The 12,140-nt window shown below is 50.6% G+C and overlaps 1 protein-coding gene and 1 long non-coding RNA gene across 2 annotated transcripts in view; one reads left to right on the top strand and one right to left on the bottom strand.

The window, feature by feature from the left end:
• Nucleotides 1-6,383, bottom strand: part of MANBAL (mannosidase beta like) — a 204,885-nt gene extending 198,502 nt beyond the window's left edge. Inside the window, exon 1 of the mRNA XM_069652373.1 lies at nucleotides 6,269-6,383. The gene's annotated coding sequence lies outside the window, so the exon portion shown is untranslated. The remainder of the gene's footprint in view (nucleotides 1-6,268) is intronic.
• A 42-nt stretch (nucleotides 6,384-6,425) lies between these two features.
• Nucleotides 6,426-12,140, top strand: part of LOC138581204 (uncharacterized) — a 101,809-nt gene continuing 96,094 nt past the window's right edge. Inside the window, exon 1 of the long non-coding RNA XR_011304472.1 lies at nucleotides 6,426-6,541. This is a non-coding gene — a long non-coding RNA (uncharacterized lncRNA). The remainder of the gene's footprint in view (nucleotides 6,542-12,140) is intronic.

The raw sequence follows: 12,140 nt of genomic DNA, 5'->3' as shown, positions 1-12,140 counted from the left end.
AACCTCAAACTGAATCTGGAAATAATGCTCTCACCCGCAGGGTTCGACAAAGGGAACCCACAATTGGACTGGCCAATTGGCATGGGAACGCAACCAGAGACTACCAATGTAGTAAAGAACCTAGGACTACTCATGGACAACGGACTATCACACGAAGCACAAGTCAACGCAATCACCAAAAAATGCTTCTTCCTCCCGCAACTACTCAGATCCCTGATACTCGCAAGAATTACCTATGCAAACAGCCTCTACCTAGGAATGCCACACAGACTCACAAAGAAACCTCAAAAGAGTGTAAAATACAGTAGCCAGGATCCTACTAAGACTAAACAGAAGAGACCACACAACTCCAGCACTGAAAACACTACACTGGTTACCAGTAAAAAAGTGCATCAAATTCAAAGCACACTGCATCGCCCAAAAAGCATTGCACAGACAAGGAGCAGAATTCCTCCAAGACAAGATTAGCCGGTATCGGCCAGGAAGGGAACCGAGATCCTGCAACGATCTACAAATAGAGGCAAAACACCACGAAAAAAGGACATTCGTTGGACCAGCGTTCTCACGTATAATTGCTAACACCTGGAACAACATGCCAAAAGTAATTAAAACCACAGAAGACCGCATCACCTTCATGAAACTGCACAAAACCTGGCTATTCAGCAGACAATGACAACCTAGAAGGGACACCAGCAACAAAAACATTGCAGACAAACAAATACAGAGGAGGCGAGAGGGGAAAAGAACTGCAAACAAGAACCTGGCTAGATACGTCAAGCGGCATCCAAAGGGTCGCCCCAGAGAGACCACAATGAACTGACCGACTTTACTAACCCTCTCCCTTTCCTGCTCCTCCTACATAACTGATGCCTCTACACCAGATCTTGGACTAGCCACACTCATAAAAATACAGAGAACCATTATTATGCCAACATCCAGAGTGAACCACCCACATAGCCCAATACCATCTAAAATGCAACACACCAAGATGCCGGACTACCTTACTGCTATGACCACCTGTGACTCTGAATCCCTTATGGACACTATCCAACCAGTGCACACGACCAACCCATCATAATCACACAACACGAACACCAACACAAAACACTACCACACACCAGAGGCATAGAATCTTACCCATATGGTTACAATGCGCGAAGCCGCTCACAAGTGGCCACATGCAAAACACTCACAGACGCCACTTCCTCCTGGTTCTGAACATATCCTCTCACCCCCCCACACCAGCCCCCACCCCACTTTTTTGCAGATCCACGTGAGCACCTGGAGACTGCCCCTGGGTGGTAGCGGTGCGGTACAAATCAACTGAACATAAACATAATGCCAGTAATGATACTATAAGAAAAAATGCCCATCATGGCTCTGCATCACACTCCTGTTGGCTTTGCCCTTAAAAATGTCTTGTCCCAAAAAGAAAATATGTCCAAAATGGCTGCACAATGCAGGCGAGTCTAGATGCGTAATAATGATATGATTTGGAATTTATAACGCACCTATACACAAGTGTTTTAAGGGGCGACGAGGCAAGGGAGGGGAACAAAAAGGAGGACAGACAACAATCATACTAGGCCAGGTGTCATTCAGATCACGCAAGTGCGTGGGAAAGGGGCAGGGACAGTACAGTTCATGGGAAAAGATAATAACAATAAGTAAGTAACAGCAAGCAAGTGGCAAGTGCAAGGATGAGTGCAGACACCAGGTGTCAGAGGTTGGTAGGGGGGCTGTAGGGATACAGAAACAGTCCCCAAGCGCGGGGTTTGCCAGGTGGGCAGTGCAGGTGTGTGATGATGGCGGGGGGAGGGACCTGGGCCAGAGATCAGAGGGTGTCCGGGTAGCCAGTGCAGTTCCAGTTACAGCCAGGAGGTCAGCAGAGGAGGGGAGGAGAAAAAGCAGAAGCAAAGAGAAAGGTTTTGGAGGTGCTTACGGAACCGGAGATGGTTCTCCTCAAGTTTAAGGGAGGCAGGGAGGCTGTTCAAGAGGGGTGCACCAGCCGAAAAAAAAGATCTACCACCAACACATTGCTTGGAGAAGTGACTGACCCTGAGGAAGTTGGAGGCGGATGGGTGAAAAGCTTGAGTAGGAAGGTATTTAGGGAGAGACAGTTGAAGGTATTGAGGCCCCAGGCCCCAGAAGGACTTGTGGATGATGCAGAGGGTTTTGAACTTAATCCTTGCAGCCACTAGGAGCCAGTGCAGAGATTTCAGTCCTGGAGAGATACGATCCCTGGGCTTGAGGCCAAGGACAAGTCTCGCATTCCTGTTCTGGATAAGTTGCAGAGGGCGGAGAGTAGAAACAGGCAGATTTAGAAAGAGGCTGTTGCAATAGTCCAGCCTAGAGAGAACCAGGGCTCTGGAAACAGTGAGCTTCTGGGGGAAGGAGAGGAAAGGAAGAATGCCTCTGAGGAGGTGCAGCTGGTAGTGTGACTTCTTAGAGACTTCAGAGATGTGAGGAGAGAAGGAGAGTGTGGAAGATGACCCAGAGGGTCATAATAATAATGCTCATGTTTGCTTTACCCTTGATACCCAGTGATAAAAGCCACGACACAGTAAGAAATGGCTTGACTGGCTGCCCTAAATTGCCAGTCTACACACATAATAACACACATCATGCTTGCTTTGTCATAGAATCCGTCGGACGGTGGAGGAGCCCATCAGGAAGGAGCTGCCTGTGGTATGGGAGGCCCACCGGGGCTGGATTCATGGAGCAGGGGCTCCACTGCTGGCGAGCAGCAGCGGGAATATCGGGGCGGGACCGATCCGCCCCTGTGAAGCAGCACCTCATCTGAGAGATCAGGAGGATCTGGAGGGGCAATACCCGTAGCCCACTGCTCAGAGCTGCGCAGCGGAGAAGATCACCCGGAACATCCAAGAGGCCCGGGAGGGGACGCACAGCAGAGGCAGCAACCCTGAGGGGCTCAATTCCGTTACCCCCATTTGGGGGGAGAACCATCACAGATCAGCGTGCACCCTGGCCCAAGGAAAGAGTGCAAGCAGGCAGAGGCTGGCCAGTGCAGGCAGTGATCAGCAGCTTTGAGCAGAGTGACGTTGAGGAGTGGGTGAGCGTGGCGGGAGGGCCTCTGCATAAGCTTTGAAGGTAGCACTTTGCAGAGAGGACCAGGGGAGGCCCTGTGGTGTTACAGCTGGGGCGGCTGGAGGCCCATTTGAGGTACATTTTGGATTTTGGAACTGCATATAGTGCCTTAGCCAGCGCACACCCATCCCGAAGCACGACAAGGGAGCAAGAGATAGGAGACAGTGACTGGTGGGCCTCTTCCCCCGGCCATACCTGAGGCCGAATAGAGGGCTAAAGAGTCCATCTACATCTGTGGTGGGCAAGGAAGAATAAGGGAGCGGCCATTTTGTCAGCCTCAGGGCAGAGGGATCCTGGTACCAAGGCCAGGAGGAGGGTCATTTGAAACCCGAGGAGGACAAACAGTGGCTCAACTGCGCACAGTTAGAGGGGAGTTCCAACCCACCCGAACAGTCAAGGGCAGACCCACAAAGCGGCAGAGGTTGGAGGTTCCTTCCAGGGACGTCATTTGGGGGTTGCCAGGGGTCGCAGGTCTCGTTTGCTACCCCTGCTCCTTGAGATTAGAGACAAGCCATATGATCTTCAGAAAGAAATTAAAAACAAGCTTATTCAAGTAAGAGATTAGCCCTATTCTATAAAGAACCCGGCTTTCCCGTTCATTATCCGTTTTCCGTGTCTATATGTACGCGCCCTGATGCCTGTAGGCTCCAGCGCGATATAAATAAATAAAAAAAATATACCCCTGTTGTCTCCCTGGCTACCACTAAAAAAAAAAGAAAGAATTTTAAATGTTTTTTTAAATATAAGCTCATGGGCTGTGCCCAGCGCTCTGTAACTCTTTATTTGTGGAGTGCTAGCTTTCTTGTTCAGGCCGCTAAAGCAAACAGGGGGTTCCGAAAGTGTAACACTCTGAGCAGTGACTCTATATATAAAAGAAAAAAATAGGAATAACAAATACATTTGTCTTTCTGGAATGCTATATGTCATAATCACGTGCATGGGGTCGGGCGCGTGTGTGATGTGCGTGCAGGTGATTGTGACGTGAATGGGCCTGCAGCGCGATACTGAGAGTGACAGCTGGAGTGAGCGGAGGTATCTGCAGGGATGTTGGGAGCTGGTGTTTCTGTCGTCCCTTCGCGTCTCGTGTAACCTGGTGTGATAACTGAACTTCAACAATAAACGTAAGAACATAAGTACCGGAGTGGCAGTACTTTTATTTACGTCACTATACAATAATTGCTAGACTCATTATTAAAAGTTTATTTCAGGCACAGGGGCGAGTCCCCGATTTAGTCTGGTCATACACCTCAACTCAGCCTTTCATCCTTCTGAGGTTGATTAATGAGTGCCAACACTGGTTGGGTGATATTGTATGTATATTATATATAAAGCACTGAAGTGTAAATGCTATATAATAACAAATCATTATCATTTGCCCTTGGACATCTGGTTGCATTCACAGTAATCTGGTGATATGGGCCTAGACACTGATATTAACACTACATATGGTAATCCATTCTTGTATGAAATGCATATCACATAGTGATATTGTAACTATATTTTTCATCGTGTTCTATGTGACACCACTTCCTGTTTTGCCATGGGGTGAAAAGGTCATGTTCCATCGCTTCCTGTGATGTCACTTTGGGGTGAGGGTTAAATGACATCACTTCCAGTGATGTCAAAGGTTGTGTGATGTCACTTCCACTAACCCTGGAACTTTGGTGAAGTTACATCCCTGGTTCCTACACCCTGAACATTTTTCCAGAAGAGGTCCTAAGGATGTGAAACAATATCAGGGAGAAGAGGAGGGGCCAGGGCTCCCTCCCATCAGACCTGCCTACGCACAATGTCCAAAAACACAGGGATGGCCTTGCAAGCTGCCCCCAAGTCTGTGAAGAAACAACAGGAGGGCAATCTGCAGAGACAGCGAGCTACCGGCTGGGGTTGATCAGGGGCAGGAGAGGATTTGGGGGTGCTGGCTACTCTCCCCACAGCAATCACACCCCACACTCAGGGAAATGTCACCCTCCAGGGACCAGGGCAATTGGACCCCGGGCAGCTGCCTGCTTCACACGGGTCAAGAAATTGGTCTGATTATTATATAGCTCCCAACTCACACGCTTTTGGCGGGTGTCACCCGCCTTGTAAACAGCGGACTCACCCGCCAAACCTCATGCACGCCCATTCATTTCAATGGGCCTCTCACCCGCCAAAAGTAAAACCGGGTGTTTTCACCCGCTTTTGCGACATAAATGGTTGAGAGCTATGTTATTATATATGTAGTCACTTACACCAGAGCAGGGTCTGTGTAGTAGCTGCACAGCAGTGGTGTCATTAGGGGGTAAGAGAAGGGGGGGGCGTTCCGCGCCCCACTGAAATCCTGGACCCCGCCCTTTTGTTCCTCCCCAACTCAGCTGGGCTGCTCTCTGCACTGTCAATGCAACACAACACAAGAGCTGAACAGGATGGTGTACCATTGTGCAGAAATCGATAGTGGAGACTATCATAAGTCTTCATAAGCTCTCGGCTTGACTCATAAGCACAACAATCAAAACAGTTCAGTTCCCTCTGCAACTAAGACCAACCCCCCAATCAGAATGCAGCACACGAAACTGCTAATGATGGGCCATTAGTCACTGAATAGTTTCGTGCCCGCATTCTGTTAGGAGGTGTGGGTAGTTGGTGTGCACAAAAGCCTCTGCAGGAGGGCTTGTGACATCACACACTCCGTTTCATAGGCACTACCCCACCTACTTTTGTCTTTGGCTCCCTCTGTGCCCCTCCTAAATTTGATTCCTGCAACACCCCTGCTGCACAGCATTTACTGCGTCCACGAGCCTTCCATAGCCTGAACCGTACCGTAAATGCGTTTCGGAGCAGCTACTGTGTCTAAAATGCCAACAACAGGCTGCCCCATGTGATTAATAACCAGATGTTTAGAAAGTCACGTACTTACAATGTTTAATTAAAACATGTGATTAGTACAATATAAGTAATTACAGCTTCAACGTGCAATTCTAGAGGTTGCAAAAGGGTTCCTCTTACCAACACGTGATTAGTACAAGACAAGGAATTACAGCTTCAACGTGCAATTCTAGAGGTTGCAAAAGGGCTCCTCTTACCAATATAACAACAAAGGGGTGCGAACGTCTAGGTTAATGGATGCTAAAAGAAATGCATATAAAATTCACTACAAGAGTAGGATGCACACACTCACCTGATGCTGCCCGGAAACAGGAAGTGAACGCTACTTAAAGGGTAGTGTCTAGTTGCCATCCGAGAAACGGACCATAGCAACGCTCCGCCTCCACTTCATCACGTGGGCCGCTTTCATCACGCGGACTGCTGTGCATCACGTGGGCGGCCCTGCATCACGTGGGTTTCAACGTTCCCTTCGTCATCTTTTTTGCACGAGCGGGAACGAAAGGCGCGGGAGAGATTCTGCTGTTACAAAGCATATTTCGTATAGATGTTTGTTATTTGGTTTATGGTGAGTCTCAAAGTTATCTCATGTTGATTGATACTTTAATGCAGAGTGGCAAATTTGGGAGGGGATATTTCTGTGTATTTCGGGGTTTAGGCGGATTCCGTTTTTTATTTTTAGTTATTTCAGTGTATTTTGGGTATATGTAATGCGCATCACATGGGTGAGGCAATATTGGTGAGGGGGTATTTCTGTGTTTTTTTGGGGTTTCTAATGTGCATCACAGGGGTGAGGCAATATTGGGGAGGGAGTATTTCTCTGTATTTTGGGAGTTTGTAATGTGCATCAGGGGCGAGATTCACTTAAAGTACAGATGGATTCAGTTGTTTTTTGGGTTTTCTCATGCAGGTGGGCGATTTGCCCGGGTGAGATGTGTGGTTTATGGAGTAGGGCTGGGCACAGTGCGTTCCTCCCTTCCCAATGGGACTTGCACTGCACCAGTATAGCGAATATAGTTAGTTATCCTCCCCGCTGGAGAGGGGATGGGGGGCTGGAGGATTTGTTATGTGCAGCAGATGGGATATGTGTTTTATGTAGACAGACACATTTGGGTACGAATTTCCAGCATAACAGTTCAGTTATTTTTTCTCCTGCATGGGGGTGATTTGGCATTCTCCTGGGAGCGGGTTGTTCATTTGCCCCTTTGTAATGTGTGCTAGAGAAGGCTAAAGGGAGGGTAGTGACTAGTTCCCATCCGAGAAACGGACCGCCTACTCTTCCTCACGTGATCCTACGTCATCATTGTGATTTTTCCAGAGCAATGAAGCAGTTCTGGAGCAATAACATGAAACTGGTAGGCTCTGGCTGCAGGTGCAAGTGCAACCGGACTCTGCGTGCCTTTGGCTCCAGCTGGAACTCGAGGAGGCCCTGGCTGCCAGGCTGCAAGAGCAGCAGGAATCGCGGGATGGCTGTGGCTGCCGGTGAGAGTGTAACCAGCCTTTGGCTTGCAGCAATTGGGGTGGGCATTTTCTTCAGGATACCGGAAACGTTTCTGCAAGACCCCCAATGGAGTGTCCGACTTCGTCTTGTCCCTCTTCGTCATTTTTCTGAGCAGGCACCGGGAAGGCTCTGGCTGCAAGGGTGCAAGAGCAGCAGCAATCTGTGTGCTCTTGGCTGGCTGCAGCGCTGGTCATTGGGCCGGCTCTCGCTGGATCTGAGATTCGGCACCAGATGTGTAGCAGGATCTCGGGATTCGGACAGAGTCAGCCATGCTCTGCGCTGGATAACATTGGAGAGAAAAACATTTGGAAAAAAAAACGCCCGCAATGGCACGGAGTGGGGGTGGGTGGCGGAGCAGCTAGCCATGACGGTCTGCTGGCTCTGCCCCCCTACATGTACAAAGCAGGACTTTCGATACAGGTTGCAGTTGCAGGACATGCAAACTAACTTCCAGAGGAAGTTTATAGTCCTCGGCCACGACTGGGTTTATTTATTTATTTATGCAATGTTTGTCGGATACAATGACCCAAATTATTTATTTATTTATGCAATGTTTGATAAACATTGCATAAATGAATATATCCGACAAACGTTGCATGAGTAAATAAATACCCCTATTAACAGTGAAACTATCCCACATGATGCAGCCACCTAAGTGCTTTCAGAGGGGAGCTGCAGGAGCTGTGCCGGTGTGGGGTTCAAGTAAAAGAAAACTTTGCTTATGGCGAACAGAAAACAGCTGGTTTGAATAGTACCCACGGGGGAGTTTTTTATAATAAAATGGGATGCAAATTGTGTATTTTAAATAATATTTACTCAGTGGTTTAAAGTTGAATTGATATATAGTTTGGTAACGAAGCAGCATGAAAGCAATTGTGCCATTTTAAACTATTATTTTGGACATTTCCTCTGATCGGAGGTCAACTACCAGCTCTACCAGAGAAGGCGGATTGCACCATCTGAGTGTGAGGTAGAGGTAAAGCATATGGGTGTGGCTCTGGGGGGTGGAGCTTTTTTTATAGCTTTTGGGAGTTAATTCCAGAGTACAGCCGCTGCTACAGAAAAGGCGCGGCCTCCAATCCGCGCCCGGCGAATAGAAGGCACGCATAAGCGATTGGCAGATGCTGATCGTAGGTTGCGCATGGGACGGTAGCAGGTGAACTTGGCTCTGAGAAATTCTGCCCCCTGGTCGTGAAGTGCCCAGTGAACAATACAGAGAGCCTTAAAATCAATGCGAATGCACCACAGGAAACCAATGGAGAGATTGAAGCACTGTGGAGGTATGAGCTCCATAGGGCGTGCCATTAGCCACCCGGGCAGCAAGATTCTGGAGGCACTGAAGCCGCTGTATCAGCCTCTTAGGCTGTGCCAGATAGAGGGAGTTGCAGTAGTCCAGCCGGGATAGCACCATGGCTGACCCCAATGGAGGGAGAAGAGGAGCTGGAATCATGGGCAGCACTTTCTTAAGCAATTTGAGCTGAAAATGCCCTGACTGACAGACAGCTGACACTTGATTATCCATGGACAAAGTGGCGGACAGGACTACGCCCACATTTTTTACTTTCACCACCGGTGTTGCCAAGGGGCCGAGAGAAACGGCCCAGAAAGAGGACACCCAGAGTGAAAGGTCAGATGGGGATGGGGACATCTTGGTGTGGTTCTGGAGGGAGTGGATGTAGGCACATTGGTGTCGGTTTGATGGGAGGGATGGGGCGCATTGGTGTGGGTTTGATGTGATGGGCGGGGCACATTGGTGTTGGTTTGATGGGAGGGACGGAGAACATTGGTCTGGGGAGGGATGGGGCACATTGGTGTGGGTCTGGAGGGAGGGATGGGGCACATTGGCGTGGGTTTGATGGGGGGGATGGGGAAATTGGTCTGTGTTTGGGGGAGGGATGGTTCACCCATGTGTAGGGCTGGAGCGCAGGATGGCGGCATCTTGCTGTGTGGATGGAGGGATGGAGGCATCTTGGTGGGGTCTGCAATGGATGGGCTCACATTGGCGTTGGTCTGCCGGGAGGGATGGGGCAACCTGGTTTGGGTTGAATGGGGACATCTGTGTGGGTCTGGATGGAGGGGATGGGGGCACATTGGTGTGGGCCTAGGGAGGGATGAGGGCATATTGTTGTGGGTCTGGAGGGAGGGATAGTGGCATCTTGGTGGGGTCTGCAATGGATGGGGGCACATTGGTGTTGGTCTGGAACAGGTATGGGGCATCTCTTGGTCTGGAGGGTAGGATGGGGCATCCTGGTAGGGGACATCCGTGTGCACCTGGAGGGTGGGATGGGGAATCTAGGTGTGGCCCTGGAGGGAGTGGCTGAAGGCACATTGGTGTCGGTTTGATGGGAGGGATGGGGCACATTCGTGTGGATCTGGAGAGAGGGGTGGGTCATCCTGGTTTGGGTCTGGAGGGAGGGATGGGGGCATATTGGTGTGGGACTGGAGGGAGGCATGGGGGCATATTGGTGGGGTCTGCAATGGATGGGGGCACATTGGTATTGATCTGAAATATGTATGCACCATCTGTTGGTCTGGAGGGTGCTGTGGGTCATCTGAGGGTGGGATGGGGCATATTGGTGTGGGTCTGGAGGTAGGGGATTGGGCACATTTGTGTGGGTTTCATGGGAGGGATGGGGACATTGGACTTTGTGGAGGATGGATGGTTCATCTAGGTGTGGGTCTGGATGGCGGGATGGGGGCATCTTGCTCTGTGGATGGAGGGATAGTGGGATCTTGGTTGGGTCTGCAATGAATGGTGGCACATTGGTGTCGGTTTGGAACAGGTATGGAGCATCTGTTGATCTGGAGGGTGGATTGGGGCATCCTGGTGAGGGTGGGATGGGGACATCTGTATGCAACTGGAGTGTGGAATGGTGCAACTTGGTGTGGCTCTGGAGGGAGTGGATGGAGGCACATTGGTGTTGGTCTGGGGAGGGATGGAGCACATTGTTGTGGGTCTGCAGGGAGGGATGGGGCATCCTGGTTTGGGTTGGTTAATCTAGGTGTGGGTCTGGAGGGCAGGATGGGGGCATCTTGCTGTGCATGGAGGGATGGTGGCATCCTGGTGTGGTCTGCAATAGATGGGGCACATTGGTGTCTGTCGTAACAGGTATGGGGCATCTGTTGGTCTGGAGGGTGGGAAGGGGCATCCTGGTGTGGGTGGGATGGGGACATCTGTTTGCATCTGGAGGGTGGGAATGGGGGCACATTAGTGTGGGTTGGATGGGAGGGTCGGGGCATATTGGTGTGGGTCTGGAGGGAGCTATGGGGCATGGTGTGGGTCTGGAGGGATGGATTGTCTAGGTGTGGGTGTGGAGGGCAGGATTGGTGTATCCTGCTGTGTGGAGGGACTGATGTTGGCATTTTAGGGGGTGCAATGGACGAGGGCACATTAGTGTCGATTTGGAACAGTTATGGGGTACCTGTTCTGGAGGTTGGAATGGGTCATCTAGGTGTTGGGAGGGTGGGATGGGGCATCCTGTTGTGGGTAGGGTGGGGACATCTGTGTGCATCTGGAGAGTGGGATGGGACATCTTTGTGTGGGTCTGGAGGGAGGGATGGTGACTCTTTGTGGGTCTGGGAGGGATGGGGCACATTCGTCTGGAGGGAGGGATGGGGCACATTTGTCTGGGTCTGAAGGGTGGGATAGGGTATCTTGGTGTGTGGAGATAGATATCTTGGTTCTGGAGGACAGGGTGGGGGCTTCTTCCTGTGTGGAGGAAGGATGAGGCATCATGGTATGGGTTTCGAGGGGGGATTGGTGGCATCTTGGTGGGGTCTGGCATGGAGGTTGGTGGCATCTTGGTGGGCTCTGGAATGGAGGGATGGGGCATTGTGGTGTGGGTCTATAGGCATGTTGGCATCTTGGTGTGGGTCTAGAGGCATGGTGGCATCTTGGTGTGGGTCTGAGAGGGAGGTATTGGACATCTTGGTGTGGGTCTGAGAGGGAGGGATGGGGCATGTTGGCGTGGGTCTGGAGGGAGGGATGGGGACATTGTTATGGGTGTGAAGGGAGGCATAGGACACATTGGTGTGGGTCTGGAGGGAGTAATGGGGCACATTGGTGTGGATCTGGAGGGAGGGATGGGGGCTCATTGGTCGGGGGAGGGATAGGAGCATCTTGCTGTGCAGAGGGAGGATGGGGCATCATGGTATTGGTCTTGAGGAAGGGATTGGGCAGCTTGATGGTGTCCAGATCGGAGGGGGGCATTGTTGATCTGGAATGGAGGGACAGGGCATATGATGGGGGCATGTCATTATATGCTGTTGAAGAAACCCACATTGGATCCTAAAACACCAGGGAACTACAGGCCTATAACTACAGTACCCTTCCTACTGAAAATCCTGGATAAAGCTGCATACCTTCAAGTCCAGAAAAACCTTGAAACCCATCACCTACTGGGCCTAAGACAGTCAGGCTTGCGCCCTAACCACGGAACGGAAACCGCCCTCTTGGACCTCAAGAACCAAATAGATGACCTCAGAGATGCAGGCAAACCTGCCCTATTATCACTTCTTGACCTATCCGCAGCCTTCGACCTGGTCGACCACGACACCCTCTGCCATCATCTCTCAACCGCAGGCAACTTCTCACCCAACGCCACGGCATGGATCTCCTCCTTCCTTAGCGGTAGAGTAATGAAGGTTTTCTCAGACCAGGCCTGCG

The sequence above is a fragment of the Ambystoma mexicanum genome, chromosome 3p (genome assembly GCF_040938575.1).
Source record: "Ambystoma mexicanum isolate Mex_15411 chromosome 3p, UKY_AmexF1_1, whole genome shotgun sequence".
NCBI lineage: Eukaryota > Metazoa > Chordata > Amphibia > Caudata > Ambystomatidae > Ambystoma > Ambystoma mexicanum.
The sequence above is the reverse complement of the archived record's forward strand: the minus strand, read 5'-3'. Positions and strand labels throughout refer to the sequence as shown.